This window comes from Lagenorhynchus albirostris, chromosome 16 (assembly GCF_949774975.1).
Source record: "Lagenorhynchus albirostris chromosome 16, mLagAlb1.1, whole genome shotgun sequence".
NCBI lineage: Eukaryota > Metazoa > Chordata > Mammalia > Artiodactyla > Delphinidae > Lagenorhynchus > Lagenorhynchus albirostris.
Genome location: NC_083110.1, coordinates 58,790,787 through 58,808,849, shown reverse-complemented (window position 1 = coordinate 58,808,849; position 18,063 = coordinate 58,790,787). Strand labels below are relative to the sequence as shown.

Genomic DNA, 18,063 nt, shown 5'->3' with positions numbered 1-18,063 from the left:
TTAAGAAGGAGTAGGGATGAACAAGGATCAACTGTATAGCACAGGGAACTATATTCTATATTCAGTATCTTGTAGTAACCTATAATGGAAAAGAATCTGAAAAAGAATATATATATATATAACTGAATCACTTTGCTGTACACCTGAAACTAACACAACATTGTAAATCAACTAACTGTACTTCAGTTAAAAAAAAAAAACTAAAAAGAAAAGTAGGGATGAAGAACTGAGTTGAGCACATGTGCATATATGTATGTACACGCACATGTATACAACTGTGACACTCAGAAAAGAATCTTTCAGAAATTTTCTCTAAAAAATACTGTCTTTAAGTACACAAAAACATTAAGATGTATTAATTCACTTATGTTCAGAAACTTTATATAACATTATTAGAAGGTTTATATCATCTCAAATTAAACAAATCTCAATTTGATGTTCAATTTAGGCTATAAATGTAAGTGAATAATATAAATGTACAAAAATGAACACATGTAGTTTATAGGTACTTGCCACATATATGTGGGTATGATATTTTACCAAACAAGTTCTATATTGAAAATATACACTGACTTGATTTGAATTTCTCTTTCTTCCCTCTGTATTCTTTGTTATTTATTTGGTATTCTATTGCCTTAAAGCTGTTTTTGCAGCAGTTAGATTCTTTTATATTTTCCTAATTGGACACAGACACTTTTAGGTATACTTGTCAGAAAGCAGTTCGAAGCGCTATACTTTCTCAATGTAGATCTTGCTGTCCAAATTGGGAGAAAATCTTGCATTCTTTCTCCTTTCTAGAATTCTACTTTCCAGGGAAAAGAATGGCAAGGTAGTTTGGCAGCTGAAAGGGAGATAAACTAAAGCAGAAGTAGAAGTTAATGGGGCTGAAACGTGACAAACTTTTTTTCTTGGTTATTAAGACAGTCTCACTGTATTGAAGTAGTTCAATTCAATAAGTATTTATTGGAAACCTGTAATGTGCCTGGCACATTTTGTTACTGAACATTAAGATAAATGTATATTCCCATAGAATAATTTAAAAAAGAATTCTCTTGTTTAACAAAAAAGTCACTGAATCTTAGTTTCTAAACTTTAAAGCTACCTTACGGTTTCTTCTTTTTATATGCTTTTTTTTTTTTGTAATCCCACTTTATATTTTAATGCTTACTCTTAGTCTAGACACTAATATACTTTGCTTATATGTAACAATAATTATTAACATTTATTAAGTGCTTATTATATGCCAAGCCCTGTTCTAAGTGTTTTACATAGGTTATTTCATTTAATACGTAGATTATCTCATTCACATCACTTATTTAATATTTACAAAATCCTATGAGGCAGATACTACTATTATTGTCTTCATTTTACAGCAGATGCTGATTTTTTAAGGACTTTGTCTAAAAACATTTAGCTGTGATATAGCTGAACTACGATTCAAACTTAATTAAGCATTGTGTTTATGTATATGATATATATGTATATAATAAATTTAAATTATTATTTTGAATATTGACAGTTTATAGTGAGGTATAATTTCAAAGTAATAAGCACCCCCCCCCAAACAAACCGAGACTTAAGCACTCAAAAGGGCAAAGCTCTTTAAAGTAGCCCCCTCGAGAGACTATATATTCTTCCAACAGTTCTATGTTGGATGAAAAACATTGGTACTACCCTGTGGTATTGCCTTCACTTCATAAAGCATGTAGGAAAACAAGTTTATTGACTTCATACCTGTCACTTGTTTTCCAGAATGGTATTCATTAAATTTGTCTGTGAATAACTTTTGGTAATTTTAACAAACAAACTGCACCCTTGAAGTGCTGAGGACTTTTCATCAGAAAAATGTGCCATGAAGTAGAGAGACAAGACTGAAAGAAGTGTTTTTTGAAAGCTTCGATAAATATCCCTGAAATAACTGTAATAGCCTCACAGGGTGAATTCATGGAAAGGGCCTGTATTCTTTCTGAAGACTTTTCTGAGACATTGCCTTCTCTGTGCAGTGCTGACACCTTGCTATATCATTCCCCAGAGCAATTTGTATGTCACTTGCAGCTTTTGTTCACTTGCATGCCTCCCCTTTGGCCTGTGAATTCCTCAAGGGTAAGGGCTTTCTTTTTCACATTTATATCCTTTGTGTTGCCTAAAGCCTGACATATAGTAGTTGCCCAGTAAATATTTATTGAATGAACAATTTGGGTGCATAAGTTTTAATATATCAGTTTAAGAATCAATCATAGTATTTTAGTTTACCCAATATAAAATGTACACTAATAAGTCAAGTTAAATACTTTCAAATATGAACTTATTTTTAAAATTTTAATAAACTATATTGAGGAATAAGTTACATACAATAAAATACATGCATTTTAAGTATATAGATTGAGTTTGATAAAATGTATTCACCTGTGTAACCACTGCCACAATCAAGATATAGAATTTTTCCATCACTCCAGAAAGTTCCCTCATTGCGTTTTTGAAGTTACTTCTCTCTCCGGCCCCACTCTTTGCCTCAGGGCTTTTTGTCACTACAGATTAATTTTACCTTTCCAGAATTTCATGTAAATGGAATCATATTCTAATGTACTCTTGTTTCTGGCTTCTTTTGCTTAGCATAATTTTTTTTGTGATTTATTCATGTGTGTCTGTCAGTAGGCAGTTCATTCTTTTTTTACCCCTAACTTTTTAAACTTTTTATTTTCAAACATTTTTAGACCTATGGAAGAGCTGCAAAAATAAGAGTTTGCCTTTAGTCTCTCCTAATGGTAACATCTTACTTGACCATGGTTGACTGTAGTACAATTATAAAAACTAAGAAATTAACATTAGTACAGTACTGTTAATTGAACTACAGACTTTATTCAATTTTTACACTAAAGTTCTTTATTCCAATCCAAGATCCAAACCAGAATCTCACATTGCATTTAGTTGTCATATATCCTTTGCCTCTTCTGTGACACTTCCTACGTCTTTCATTGCTTTGACACTTCAAAGAGTACTGGTTAGGTATTTTTGTAGAATATTTCACAATTCGGGTTTGTTTGATGTTTCTTCATGAATAGATTGAAGTGTTATGCATATTTGGGAAGAATACCACAGAAGTGATGTGCCCTTCTTAGAGCATGATACCAGGGGTACATAATGTTGATAGGTCTTACTACTAGTGATGTTAACCAGTCAAAATTATGAAATTCTCCTTTCTCTTTAAACTTTACTTTTTTTTTTGGAGGGGAGGCCAAGTAGTAGTCCTTTGTTTTTATACTGCAATTTGTTTATCTATTTATCTGTTGATGAGCATTTGGGTTGTTTCCAGTTTGGGGCTATTGTGAGTAAAACTGTTAAGAACATTGGTGGTGTACAAGTCTTTTTGTGGATGTATATTTTTATTTTTTTCCTGGGAAAATACTTAGGAGTGTAATTGCCAGATTATGTTTACCTTCTAGGGAACTGACAAATGGTTTTTCAAAGTAGTGATACCGTTTTAAATTTCTACTCAGCAAACATGCGATTTCTAGTTGCTTCACTCCTTGTTTACACTTGACATTGTCAGTCCTTTGAATTTAGCCATTATAGTGAATACGTAGTATTATTTCACTGTGATTTTACTTCGTATTTCTCTGTTAACTAGTGATGTTGAAAATCTTCACGTACTTATTGGCTATTTGTATTTCTTTTGTGAAGTGCCTATTCAAATGCGCATGGCTTAATTGGGTTGTCTTTTTATTTTCAAGCTATAGAAGTTCTTTATATGTTCTGAATACTGGTCCTTTGTCAGATATATACCTTCTGAATATATTGACCAATATATGTTGGTATGTCTATTGACATTCTGTTCCATTGGTCTTAAGTGCCTATCACATGGTCTTGATTGATTATTGTAGGTTTTATAGTTAGTCTTTTTTTTTTTTTTTGCGGTACGCGGGCCTCTCACTGTTGTGGCCTCTCCCGTTGAGGAGCACAGGCTCCGGACGCGCAGGCTCAGCGGCCATGGCTCACGGGCCCAGCCGTTCTGTGGCATGTGGGATCTTCCCGGACCGGGGCATGAACCCATGTCCCCTGCGTCGGCAGGCGGACTCTCAACCACTGCACCACGAGGGAAGCCCTATAGTTAGTCTTGAAGTCAGGTAGTGTTAAGTCCTCTAACTTTATTCTTTTCTCGAATGGTTTTGATATTCTAGGTCCTTCACATTACTGTATAAATTTTAGAATAAGCTTATCACTTTTTCAGAAAAGCCTGGTGGGATCTTGATTAGGATTGTCTTGATCCCTTGTTCCATTTGTGGAAAATTGACATCTTAACTACATAGAATCTTCCAGTCCATGAACATTAATACATCATTCCATTTACCTAATCTTCTTTCTTACCTTTTAGCAATTTTTTTGTGATTTTTGGTGTAAAGGTCTTATACATATTTTGTCACATTCATTTGTTAAGTATTTCATATTTTTATGTAGTTGTAAATGGTGTTTTAAATTTCATTTTCTGTTTTTTTTGTCATTTGCATTTGGAAATGCAGCTTATTTTTGTGTCCTGTGACTTGCTTGATTTGCTTATTATTCAATAGTTCTAGGAGCTCTTTTGTAGATTCCTTAGAATTATCTACATATATGATCATATGATCTGCAAATAATTTACTTTTTCCTTTCGTATCTATATATATCTTATTTAAAAAATTTTGGCTTCATTGCACTGACTAAAACCATAGTACCATGTTGAATAGAGGTGTTGAGAATTGACCTCCTTGGGTGTTCTTGATCTTAGAGAATGTTTAGTTTTCACTATTAAGTATGATGTTGGTTGCAGGTTTTTTGTAGATGATTTTTGTTAGGTTGAGGAAGTTCCCCTTTATTCTTAGTTGTCTGAGAGTTGTTTTTTTTTTTACATGAATTGGGTGCTAAATTTCATCAAATATTTTTCTGCCTCAATTGAGATGATCATATGGTTTTTCTTTTTTAGTCTGTTAAAAGGGTGAATGGCATTGATTGATTTCTGAATGTTAAACCAATTTTGCATTCCTGGAATAAATCCCTCTTGGTCATGTACCTTTTATTTATTTTTTTATTGGCAAATTTGATTTGCCAATATTTTGTTGAGGATTTTTGCATTCTGTTCATGAGGGGTATTAGTTGATAGTTTTCTTGTAATGTCTGTCTAATTTTGGCTTTAGGGTAATGCTGACCTCATATACTGAGTTGGAAACCATTTCGCTTTCCCTTTTTCTTTTCTTTTTTTTTTTTTTGTTTGTTTGTTTGTATTTTGGCGGTGCCTCGCAGCTTGTGGGATTTTAGTTCTCCAACCAGGGATTGAACCTGGGCCCTCCTCAGTAAGAGCACAGAGGCCTAACCACTGGTCTGCCAGGGAATTCCCCCATTTCATTTTCTTATTTTTGGAAAGCTTGGGTAGGATTGGTATTATTTTTTCCTTAAATATTTGATAGGAGTGAAACCATGTAGGCCTGGAGTTATCTTTTTGTGGGAAGGTTTCAAATTATACATACAACTTTTAAACATAGATATAGGGCAAGTTTCTATTTCTTCTTGGATTAATTTTGATAATTTGTGCCATTTCATCTAAGTTCAAAATATATTGGCATCAAATTATTTTTTTATTATTCTTTTGATGTCTGTAGGATCTGTAGTAATGTTCCTATTTTCATTCCTGATACTGGTAATTTATGCCTTTTTTTTTTTTTCCTTTATCAATCTAGCCAGAGGTTTATCTGTGTTATCAGTCCTCCCCCAAAGAACCACCTTTTGGTTTCAGTGAGTGCATGAGAATGAGGAAGATTTAATTTTTATTATTATTATTTATTTTTGCGGTACGCGGGCCTCTCACTGTTGTGGCCTCTCCCTTTGCGGAGCACAGGCTCCAGACGCGCAGGCTCAACGGCCATGGCTCACGGGCCTAGCCGCTCCGCGGCATGGGGGATCTTCCTGGACCGGGGCTCGAACCCATGTCCCCTGCATCGGTAGACGGACTCCCAACCACTGCGCCACCAGGGAAGCCCTTGCTTCTGTATTCTAACTCTTAGCACCATTAACATTTTTTGTGTTGTTGGCCTACTTTCTTGCTTCAGGTGTTACTGGAAAATGTTGATTCTTTGTGCAGAATGAAATGTGGCACAATGCACTTTCTTTCAATTTTTTTCCCCCTGTATATTTTGACTTTAGAGTTCGGAGGATTAGGGAATTGGTTGTTTTAGACTTTTTTCCAGTATAATTTCAGTGTATATTAAGGGCTTAATAAATAGTAGCAGTTACAATAAATAGCTACCCTCGTGTATACTATTCCTAACTAGAGAAGACGTTCAATAACCATTTGCTTTTCTTTATTGGGGGAAGGAACAAGCCAATAAATGTTCATTTTATATGAAATGAAATTATTAGATATGCTATAAAATTGCTATTAGCATAATCTGTGAATTGGCTATTCTGGTAAACGATATTTTGAGTGATACAGAGTTATCATTTACAGCATAGATGGATTACTAGTTTTCAGAGTTAGAATGTAGTGAAATTGATAGTAAGGCTAGGATTGATGCTTCTGAAGTGTCTGGATAGGACATCACATCTCAAATGGCAGTCATGTTTTGGAATGGTACATTCAGTGAGAGAGGGTGGTTATTGGCTCAGGGCCTACCTTATCATGCTGTAAACTTTGCCTAAATTTCTTCTCAGAAAACAGTTACATAGGTTTTCTCAAAGTTTATTTTCCCCTGTTTACAAATGTTTGAAATATACATGTCTTTTTCATGGAAAGTGTTTGGGTATGGGGTCTAATTGTGGAGACTTACGCTATTTTCATAAGGAAACAGTTCTGTTTTTGGTCTAGAAAATGGCCACAGGAGACCTCCTTTGGGAGGAGGGGTGTCATGGTTTGGGTTAGCTCTGATTTTTTGCCTTTAATTCATATTGATAGGTAAGAAAATTGGCTTTGAATAATTCTCATGTTATTCATGTCAGATGTTGGGGTTGATAGAATTAGTGATGAATAATCATTTAAAACTTTGATTTGTCACTAATAAATAAGGAAGAAGGAAGAAGATAATTGAGGAATACATACATGGACTCTATAAGAATGTTAAGCTGTATGTATATAATTATTCCAAACTTGTAATTTTCCAAAAGTAAATTATATGGACCTTTGGTAGAATGAAGTTAAGTTGTGGTGATTTTTGTTTGTTTGTTTAGTTTATTAAAAGAGAAATTGATGGCCTTAATTTTTTAAAATTTTATGATTTTGCTTACAGTTTGGTACATTTATTCCCCTAAATGAAATGAATCACAGTGTTCAGTATCAAATCCATTCTGATGGGAACCACATTATCTTCATCTGATCTGAATGTCAGCCTCATAGCCCAAACAGTTTTTTAGAGATGATCCCTTTATCATCAGCTATCCCTATAATTAAAGCAAGCTATACATTTTTGTTTTTATTAGTTTATTTGCAGGATATCTATGTAAGATTGACACTTTTATATAAAATAAAAATTAAAACTCCCAAACAAAAAACTTTTGGACCTAAATCAGTTTTAATCCTGAAATCTGCCTAGAGAATTAATGCCAGTATTGGTATTTATTTAGCTCCATGTCTGTAATACTGTAGATTAACACTTTATTTCTCTAATGGGATTATGTATGTTAATTATGGTCTAACCAGTTTTTCTACTAAGTACAGATTAGTTTATATATGAAAGTCAATGTTTAGAATCTAGGTCATACTTAGTCTTGTATATTAGCTTTGCCACTGACTAATGGTGGACTATGTTTTATATAAAAAGTACTTATTAGGCCTATTTATAATTCCTCTCTCACCCCAATTACTTTATCAACATTCTTTCCACATGATGTATATCAGAAACTGGTCCTTTGCATTTTTGGCTTCCTCTACAGATAAGTGTTCTTCTTTTCCCTTGGCTTCTCTTCCTCTTAATTAGACCTGTTGAGTGCTCTGGTTTCCTATTTTATTAAGTTGCCCTAGTGTAGGTCTTTCTAGACCTCAGAATTTGTTTGTGGTCTTTTTCTGAGAGTGATCTTTAGCCTTTTTGTGCTTAAGTGGGACAGACAGATGGATCAGACTTGTAAGTGCATTCTCCAGGACAAATCAAGCCAAAAAAGATCTTGATAGTCAACCTAAGATTAGGTCTTTGGACTTGTCAGAGAGCAAGAAAGTTGTTTTTAACCCAGTTACTCCCTCTCCAGAGAATGAAGGGACCAATCTATACTATTTGTGAATTTTGTTTCTTTGATTTTGTTTTCATAGAGGACTCCTAAAAATGTTATGTTGCTGAATTTGTTGTTACTAAAAGTGGACAGAAGAGTGAAAATAGAAAACAAAAGGAGGATTGGAGTTTTTAAGGGTTAGTGCTTGTTCATTTTTCAAGTGGCGTATAGGCATAAAAAGACGTGTGATTTCCATTACTCTTAGTATTCTGTTACTTAGTTTTATAATATTATACCCAGAAATTTATTGCTGAGGTTTCAAATGAGAAAATCTTTTGTGATGAAATGAGTGACATAATGTACTTACATCACCTCCTCACAGTTACAGATCATCACTTTCTGACAGACTGCTAATCTACAAAATGTGGTTTCTTTAACAAGCAAAATGCTAGTCAATAGCTGTTAAGTGAGAGTAATCTGGGTATAAAAAAAGTGATTTAAAAAAAAAAGCCAGAATAACCCTCTTTCTGTTTTGAGGGATAAGTCCCATAACACTCTGAGTTTAGGCCCAGTCTTGTTCTTCATCTTTACCTTAGAGGCTATGTGGTTGGAGAAGAAGAAGAAACCTCAGAGTGTGATAGACTTGGGTTTGGATCCCAGCTCTACCTTTTACTAGCTCTTGGCCACCAGCATGTTACTTAGCCTGCCTGAATCTCAGTTCCTTCATTTAATCCAAAATGAAGGAAGGAGTGAGTATAGGGATAAACTATTGGTATAAATTTTGAATGGAATAATGTATATAAAATGATAAATGCAATGAAAGTAGTTTTTTTGCTCTGACTGGTGATACCAAAATATTAATATACTGAACTTGAGCATAAGGGAAACTCTAAGGAGAAAAGTGTCAATATTAAACTCATTTGTTTTGTACTCCTATATCTTGTGGGAAAACCTGGAGTGCTAAACAGATGGCAGTGGAATATTTAATCATTCTTTTGAATCTTCTTCTTAAGTATTGCAAATGATCACAAACTTAACAGAAAGTTAAAGTTCTTTTCTGAGTAAATTTTTAATGACAAGGTATTTGGCATCAGATTATGTTTCCGTAGAAATTAAGCAGTGTTTTCAGTGAAGGGTTATTTCTTAGCAGGATCATGCTGAAGGAATAGATTTCTGAGAAAGGATCCTTACTTAAGTTAAAAATTTTTACTTGGGGCTTCCCTGGTGGTGCAGTGGTTGAGAGTCTGCCTGCCGATGCAGGGGACACGGGTTCGTGTCCTGGTGCAGGAAGATCCCCCATGCCACGGAGCGGCTGGGCCCGTGAGCCGTGGCCGCTGAGCCTGCGCGTCCGGAGCCTGTGCTCCGCAACGGGAGAGACCACAACAGTGAGAGGCCCGCGTACTGCAAAAAAAAAAAAAAAAATTTTTACTTATGACGAAGATATCACTGATATGCTTCTAATAAATGCAAGGGGAGTTATTTGCTTTTTTGCAACCATAAGACTCTTTTAAGTGGAAAGAACAAGTTGACCTTTGCAGTTGCATGAAAGACTTAAACATGCAGTAAGTTCCATGGAATTAACATCAAAATTATATATGTAGAATTGTTAAGTTTTCGGAAGTTTTTACCCCAAGGGAGAGTAGTACAGCATTTTTGGGTGGGGGGCAGATTTGTTAATATTTACTTAATGCCCTTCACAAATACAGTGACTCTTGGTTTAGGATTATGAAAATGTATTACTATTTCTAACTTGGTTCATTTAGAAAATCATCTTGATTTTTCTTTTTTCAATTAAGAAGTCTGGTGTTTTTTTGTTTGTTTGTTTCCCTCTTTGGCTCAAAGATCCCAAAGAGACACATTCCAATATTTTACCAGCTTCAACACCTTCAGGTTCTGAGCCATTTAAGTCCAGCAATAAGTTCCTTATTTCTGTTACCATTTCAGAAATAGCGGATGCCATGGGCAGTGTCTAGTCTCCCTCATCTTTTCTGAAAAATTGTCAGGAGGAAGAGAATAAACATTTATTAAGCATGTATTATTATGAGCTAGAAAATGTACTTTATGTACAGTGTACCTTTTAATCCTCATATCAACCCTCTGAAGTAGGGATTATTAGCTCAGTTTTACAAATAAGGCCACCAAGTCAACAGGTAAAATGACCTGTATGTAGCTTGTACATTGGCTTAAGACTCATAGCTAAAATTTAAACCCAGGTCAGTTTCCATTTCTCATGCTGCTCCCAGCTATCAGAAGTATAGAAATTATTTACTTACCTCTAGATGAGAACTTAATAAGAGAAAAAAACTCATAAGCATAAAAGATCATCCTTCATTTTGTTCCCAAAATAGGAATTCTCCCTAGGGCGAAATCCATCTTGCTCTTGCATCTATTTAAATGTAATCCTCATTCTTAGACTGCAGATACAGTAGTCACCTCTTACCTACAGTTTCACTTTCCATGGTTTCATTGACCCACAGTCAACTGTGGTCAGAAAATTTTTTTTTAATGGAATATTCCAGAAATAAGCAATTCATAAATTTTAAATTGTACGCTGCTCTGAGTAGCACGATGGAATCTCGTACCTTCCTGCTCCATCCCACCCAGAATGTGAATCATCCCTTTGTCCCGTGTATCCTCCCTGTTAGTCATCTAATAGCCCTCTCAGTTATTAGATCAACTGTCCTGATATCACAGTGCTTGTGTTCAAGTGACCTTCATTTTTTTTTTAATAATGGCCCCAAAGAGCAAGAGTAGTGATGCTGGCAATTAATATTTGCTGAAGAGAAGCCTTTAAATGCTTCCTTTGAGTGAAAAAGTGAAAGTTCTCAACTTCGTAAGGAAAGAAAACAATCATGCTGAGGTTACTAAAATCTACAGTAAGAATGAATATTCGCGAAATTGTGAAGAAGGAAATAGAAACTCGTGCTAGTTATGCTGTCACCTCAAACTACAAAAGTTTGGCCACCGTTTGTGTGATGAGTACTTAGTTAAGATGGAAAAGGCATTAAATATGTACAATAAGATATTTTGAGAGAGAGTGTGCATAACTTTTATAACAGTATATTGTTATAATTGTTCTATTTTATTATTAGTTATTATTGTTCATCTCTTACTGTGCCTAATTTACAAATTAAGCTTTATCAGAGGTATGTACGTATAGGAAAAAACATAGTATATGTAAGGTTTGGTACTGTCTACGGTTTCAGGTATCCACCGGGGCTCTTGGAACGAATTCACCAAAGATAAAGGGGGACTGCTATAGTTTTACACAATTTTTCTTTCTTTAATTTTTAGAAACAATCTTAAGCCTTAAGAGTACTGTATAAATACTGTATTTTTAGAATTATAAAATTATGCTTTTTTTCAATTAAAAAATCTTGGGAGGGATTGAAAATATATTTTAGACTCCTTTTGAATTTTTCTGTCCTCCTCTCCTTTCTAGGCCATGTCATTAGCCGCTGGGGATAAAATTTAATTATGCCAAAGCTAAGCACTTCGCATTAACAAGCCTAAAGTGGGGAGAGAAGATAGAATAAAGCTATTAGGAGTATCAAGGAAGAAATTAAGAGAAACTAGTCCTTGGGTTTGGTAAATCTGCTACTAGCAGAAGCATCTCAGGACTTTTGATCTCTCATCCTGTCCTCTCAGGCATAGTAGATGCACTCTGATCTTGTTTTGTTGTTAACTGGAATTGACTCAATTCACTTGACATTTAAATGAACATTTTTTTGCATGATGTATTTACTTGGACTAAAGTCCAGAGCACTCAGATCATGTTTCTGTCAGCAATTGTATATTCCTACCAAACTTATTGGCATTAGAGGCATTTAAAGGGGTGAGGAAAAACAAAGTAACAAGTATTATATAGTATTGGTGTACTGTCACTGAAGACATCTCAAATGAGGTAGAGCACTTTTTTCTTCCCTTTTTTTTTGTGGTAAAATATTCATAACGTAAAATTTACTATTTCTTCATTTTTAAGCGTATAATTGAGTGACATTACATACATCCACAGTGTTGTGCAACCTTCACCACTATCCATTTCCAGAACTTTTTCATCATCCCAAACAGAAACTCTGTACCCATTAAGCAATAACTCCCCATTTCCTCTTCCCTTCAGTCCCTATAACCTCTAGTATACTTTCTGTCTCTGTGAATTTACCTATTCTGTATATTTCATATAAATAGTAGAGTCGTAGAATATTTGTCTTTTTATGTCTGGCTTATATCTCTTGTCATAGTGTTTTCAAATTTCATCCATGTCGTAGCATATCTCAGAATTTCATTCCTTTCTAAGGCTGAATAATATTCCATTATATTTATGTACCACATTTTGTTTATCCATCATCTGTCAGTGGATACTTTGGATGCTTCCACCTTTTGGCCACTGTGACTAATGCTGCTTTGAACATTGGTGTACAAGTGTCTGCTTAAGTCCTTGCTTTCAGTTTTTCTAGGTCTATACCCTGGAATGGAATTGCTGGATCACATGGTAATTCTATGTTTAACTTTTTGAGGGACTGCCACACTGTTTTCCACAGTGGCTGCACCATTTTACAGTCCCATCAGCCATGCAAGAGGGTTCCAATTTCTCCACATCCTGGCCAACACTTGTTATTTTCAGGTTTTTGTTGTTGTTTTGATAATAGTCTTCCTAATGGGTGTGAAGTGGTATCTCATTGTGGTTTTTGATTTACATTTCCCTATTGGCGGTGATGTTGAGCATCTTTCATGTGCTTATTAGCCATTTGTATATCTTATTTGGAGAAATATCTATTTAAAGTCCTTTTTCCAGTTTTTAAATGGGTTGTTTTGTTGTAGTTGTTGAGTTGCGGGAGCTCTTTAAATATTATAGATGTTAATCCCTTTTCAGGTATATGATTTACAAATATTGTCTCTCATTCTGTGTATTGTTTTTTCACTCTCTTGATAGTGTCTTTTGAAGCAGAAAAGTTTTTAATTTTGATGAAGTCTAATTTGTCTATTTTTTCTTCTGTTGCCTGTGCTTTTGCTGATTTCACATCTAAGAGGTCATTGCCAAATCCAACGTGATGAAATATAATGAAATACATTGAAATGTAATGAAATATTTCATTATATTGGTAAATCCAATATAATGAAAATGTTCTAAGTGTTTTATGTTTTTAGCTCTTAATATTTAGATCTTTGATCCATTTTGAGTTAATTTTTGTGTGTGGTTATAAGGTAAGGGTCTAACTTCATTCTTTCACATGTGGACATCTAGTTTGCTCAGCACCGTTGAAAAGGTTGCTCTTTCCTTGCTGAATAGACTAGACATTCTTGTCAAAAATCATTTGACCATATATGCAGAGAGAACACTTATTTTTTTTATTTCTTTATTATTATTTTTTAATTTTTATTTATTTATTTAATTTTGGCTGCGTTGGGTCTTCATTGCTGCATACGGGCTTTTTCTAGTTGCGGTGAGCGGGGGCTACTCTTCGTTGTGGTATGTGGGCTTCTCACTGAGGTGGCTGCTTCTCTTGTTGCGGAGCATGGGCTCTAGGCGCGCGGGCTTCAGTAGTTGTGGCATGAGGGCTCAGTAGTTGTGGCACGAGGGCTCAGTAGTTTTGGCTCACGGGCTCTAGAGCGCAGGCTCAGTAGTTGTGGCTCACTGGCTTAGTTGCTCCATGGCATGTGGGATCTTCCCAGACCAGGGCTCAAACCCGTGTCTCCTGTATTGGCAGGTGGATTCCCAAACACTGCGCCACCAGGGAAGTCCCAAGAACACTTTTTTAAAAAATGAAACATATGACAATGTAAACTTCTATGTCTCTGCTTCAACATCTCTCCTTAAAGAAAGATGAGCTCCTTGCAATAGTGATTAATTAAATTAATATGGAACATCAGTTGAATTGAACTTACTGTGGATAGTGTATAAACTGGATGGATGTTTGAAGTTCTTAGTGTGACAACAGAGTCTCTTAAAGGAATGCATTTCCTGAAAAGTTTTTTGTACAAACCAAGGAAGATAACCAAAAGGAAGATAATAAAAAAGGCCAGAGAAATTCCCATTGTCCTAGGTCATGAGATAGTAGTCACAGCATCCTTCTCATAACTTGGAAAATGTAGAACTTGCACATTACCGTACTCCACAGCCCTCCAAACAGATTGTCTATGTGCAGGAGGTTTTTGTGTTAGTGAATGATTGCATTCAAGTCAGTGAAAGTTATTAACCTGTGTGTCCTCTGACGTATTCTTGAGGGGTTTATCAGTTTGTGAATGGATCTAAATGTTCACAGTTGAAGATTAAAGGAATATAAAAATAGGTGTAGTTCAGTAAGTGAAATGCATTCATTATCCCCCCTTAGTGATCTTTTTTCTTAAAAGAACTTTTGAACGGGTTTTTTTGTTTTTCTGAAACAGTAGAATAAGAGGATAAGCTGAGTGAACAGAGAAACTAGGGTAACAGATAAAAGGGGGGGAAACCTTTTCAAAAAGAGATAATCCCTTTCCATAAAAGAAAAAAACAAGGATGGTGGTTGATAAAATTATCAATAAAAGCAAATTGGAAAACAGCCTCATAAAACTAAGCAAAATAAAAATGTAATTAGAATATATTATGAGGACTCAACCCATAAAAGAGAATTGTGAAGATGAAAAGTGATAATTAGTATTAGAGTCCAATCAGTGATTTGTATCAAGGATCCAGTTAGAATAAGCTGAACTTCACAGGCCTATGGTTGAATGGGTTTACATAGCTGGAAGGTTTGCTACCTATAAAGCAATAAAGTTTACTTTTATGTAAATCCTCAAAAGAGATTTGAGGTGCCTTGCAAAATTAAACACATATAAAATGGGTCAAAAGAGTAATTTTATAAAAGAAAGCCTATAAGAAAATACGCTGCTAAATAGATATTATCCTTCATAAAGTCACCTTATTAGGGAAAACTTACTGCAATACCTCTGTCATTTCTTAGAATTTTAGGAATTCCTTTGGAACTGTTTCCACAGCCAGTTTATAAACCCACAAGAAAACCTGCTTCATTACTTCTAGTAGTCACACCTTTTTTTTTAACCCGTCTCAAATTCCCCTCTTAGTTGCTGGTTGCTCTCAATAACTGCCCCCTACACCTTACATTAAATTCATCATCTGTTGATGAAAATGTGCCACCAGGGAGGATATATATCTAGAACAATGTGCTCTTCACTCTGAAAGTAGAATTTTGAAAGAAGAATTTCAGATATGTTTTGAGTAATGATTGCATTACTGGAATAAGTATCAATATATATTACCTCGGGAGTGATTGTTTTGAATGGGAGAAGGCTCACTTGGATGGTAAATTTTATTACATTTGCTTTTAAAAGGTGTTATTTGGGGAGAGGGTGGGGAAAAAATAAAAGGCATAATACAATTTGATTGTTTTAACTTCAAGATTGTTTTGTTTTGTTTTGGAGGTTTTTGGTTTATTTTTCTGTTGTTTTGGGGTAGTTGTCTTTTAGAGAGAACTTATTTAGGAATAGATTCATTGATCCTTAGGTAGAAATACTTCTTTATTAGTTTGTTTCTTTAACTGAACAAAGCTATCCTTTTTTTAACTGAGCTATTTTTTTTAACTGAGCTATTTTTGATGGCATCCCTAATATAAAAATTTTCTCACATGTTTACACTTCTATTTTCTTTAGCCCAACATATCAGCCTATGTGTTAACTCTGATTTCCTAAGAGTTTTTTTTTTTTTTTTTTTTTTTTTGGTTGCAGGGAGGGCCGCAGGCTTTCTCTAATTGCGGCGAGCCAGGCTTCTCTTTGTTTTGGTGCACGGGCTTCTCTTGTTGCGGAGCACGGGCTCTAGGAGCGCGGGCTTCAGTATTTGTGGCAGCGGGCTCAGTAGTCTTGGCTCATGGGCTCTAGAGCGCAGGCTCAGTAGTTGTGGCGCACAGGCTTAGTTGCTCTGCTGCATGTGGGATCTTCCCAGATCAGGGATCAAACCCATGTCCCCTCCACTGGCAGGCAGATTCTTAACCACTGGACCACCAGGGAAGTCCCTCCTAAGAGTTTTAATGCATGGTAGTACTAAGCCAGTACTATAATACCAAAAGATCAGTGCTTTTGGTAGAACTGATTTTCTCATCAAGACTATAAAATTGATAGCCATAGTATAGTTAAAATATTTCTGAGCAATCCTTAATTTGGAAGGCTTTTATTATAACTTATTGCTGATAAAAAGACTGTTCTGGCATTACATTGGCCTCTAAATGGGAAGGATTTTTAAGCAGTTTAATTAAAGGATCACCTGATCTAGGTAATGAAATAATTCTGTAGGTGCATATATATGATACTTGCGTGCTATTTAAATATTCTGTTATAGATCAGTTTAAAAACTTTTTCATCTGATAAAATTACTCAATTGGAAAAGAATAAATTAGCGATGATAGAGGAAACAAGAATCCAAAATAGTGGTAATTGTTAATGGGTTTAAAGTAGCTCATTTAATATTCTGTCTACTTTTGTGTATGATTAAAAAAATCCTTAATAAAGTTAAATTTAAAAATCAGATGGGGAAAACTGACCAAATACCAACAAAGTTATTTTATTTTTAAAAGGGCGCTTAAATTTAAAGTTCTTTTTTTAGTCTTTTCATTTCCATATGAGAATATAATCTTTATTTTAGCTCCTCTTACTGCTTTTCCTTAAACTTAAGAATTTCTTACACTACCTCCCTCAAGAAATGAAATACAGTTTCCCCAGCCGAGCATACTTTTGAAGTGGTCTCTGTATGTTAGGGAAGAATTAAAAAAGAAATAATACTCCAGTGTATTATCTTCTTGTGGATTAAAGTTCTTTGTATTAGTTGAGATAAATACTCTCAAGGCTGTTATTTTTAGATATATATTTGTATTATATATTACCTGTGTTAGGTTTATACATTACTTTTAGGCAGCCTATTTATCTACACTTAGTTTCTAAGCTTTGATTTCTTTTATGTCATTTCTGTATCCCAGTAGAGTTTTCACTGATTTTAGATTCATCCTCTGAATTGCAGTAATATATGGTTTGTTCCTAGATCACTAGGAAATTTAAATGATTTCTTAATAAAACCCAATTCCATGTCCTCCATATTACACAGTGAGTGATAGAAATAATTCATCACCAGTGTTTATGGTCTTTGTTTTCCATTGCCAGGCATAAAAGCATTCAAATGTAAGCCAGATTTTTTGTGTGATTAAATATCATGTAATATTAGTTGCATCAGTAAAATTACTAAAATGAATCTTTTTTGTTTTAATATCCCATGCCATTTTCAACATGGATAAACTTGTTTTCAAAATAGTCCTAACATAAGAGCTATCTTTGATTCATTATTTCTTTTCTGCTTACACATTCTCTGAATGTTCGCTTTACCATGGGGATAATGGCCACTGAGAACAAGACAAATGATAATAGAGTTAAGCTGTGTAGGGAAGATTTAGGTTAAACGTAATGGATAAAACCTGCTGGGTCAGGGAACTCTAATAGTTGGTTACCTAGGCAGATCATGAGGTGATTGTGATTCTTTAAATCACTGGGAACATTTGTTTGCTTTCACAGTCATATGAAAGAATCAGATTCAGATAATTATAATTGTTATGGCATAATTGTTACAGCATTATGGTAGGGGACCAAATTAAGTGACTACGTAATGGTTCCTTTATTTCCTAAATGTTTTTTATCCACCCCCTCAGTTTTTCCTTGAGATGAATAGAACAACATTATCTAGGATACTCTGTGGTTGTTGAAGAATGGATTTTTCCACCTGGATTTCCAATTCATTAAGTACTTAAATTCTATTTCTTTAAGACTTTTTGAGGAGGGGAATTCCCTGGCAGTCCAGTGGTTAGGACTCCGTGCTCTTACTGCTGAGGGCTTGGGTTCAATCCTTGGTCAGGGAAGTATCAGTAG

General features: G+C 34.8%; 1 protein-coding gene across 5 annotated transcripts in view; it reads left to right on the top strand.

The window, feature by feature from the left end:
* Positions 1–18,063, top strand: part of NT5C2 (5'-nucleotidase, cytosolic II) — a 111,366-nt gene that overhangs the window by 67,103 nt on the left and 26,200 nt on the right. The window lies entirely within an intron of this gene.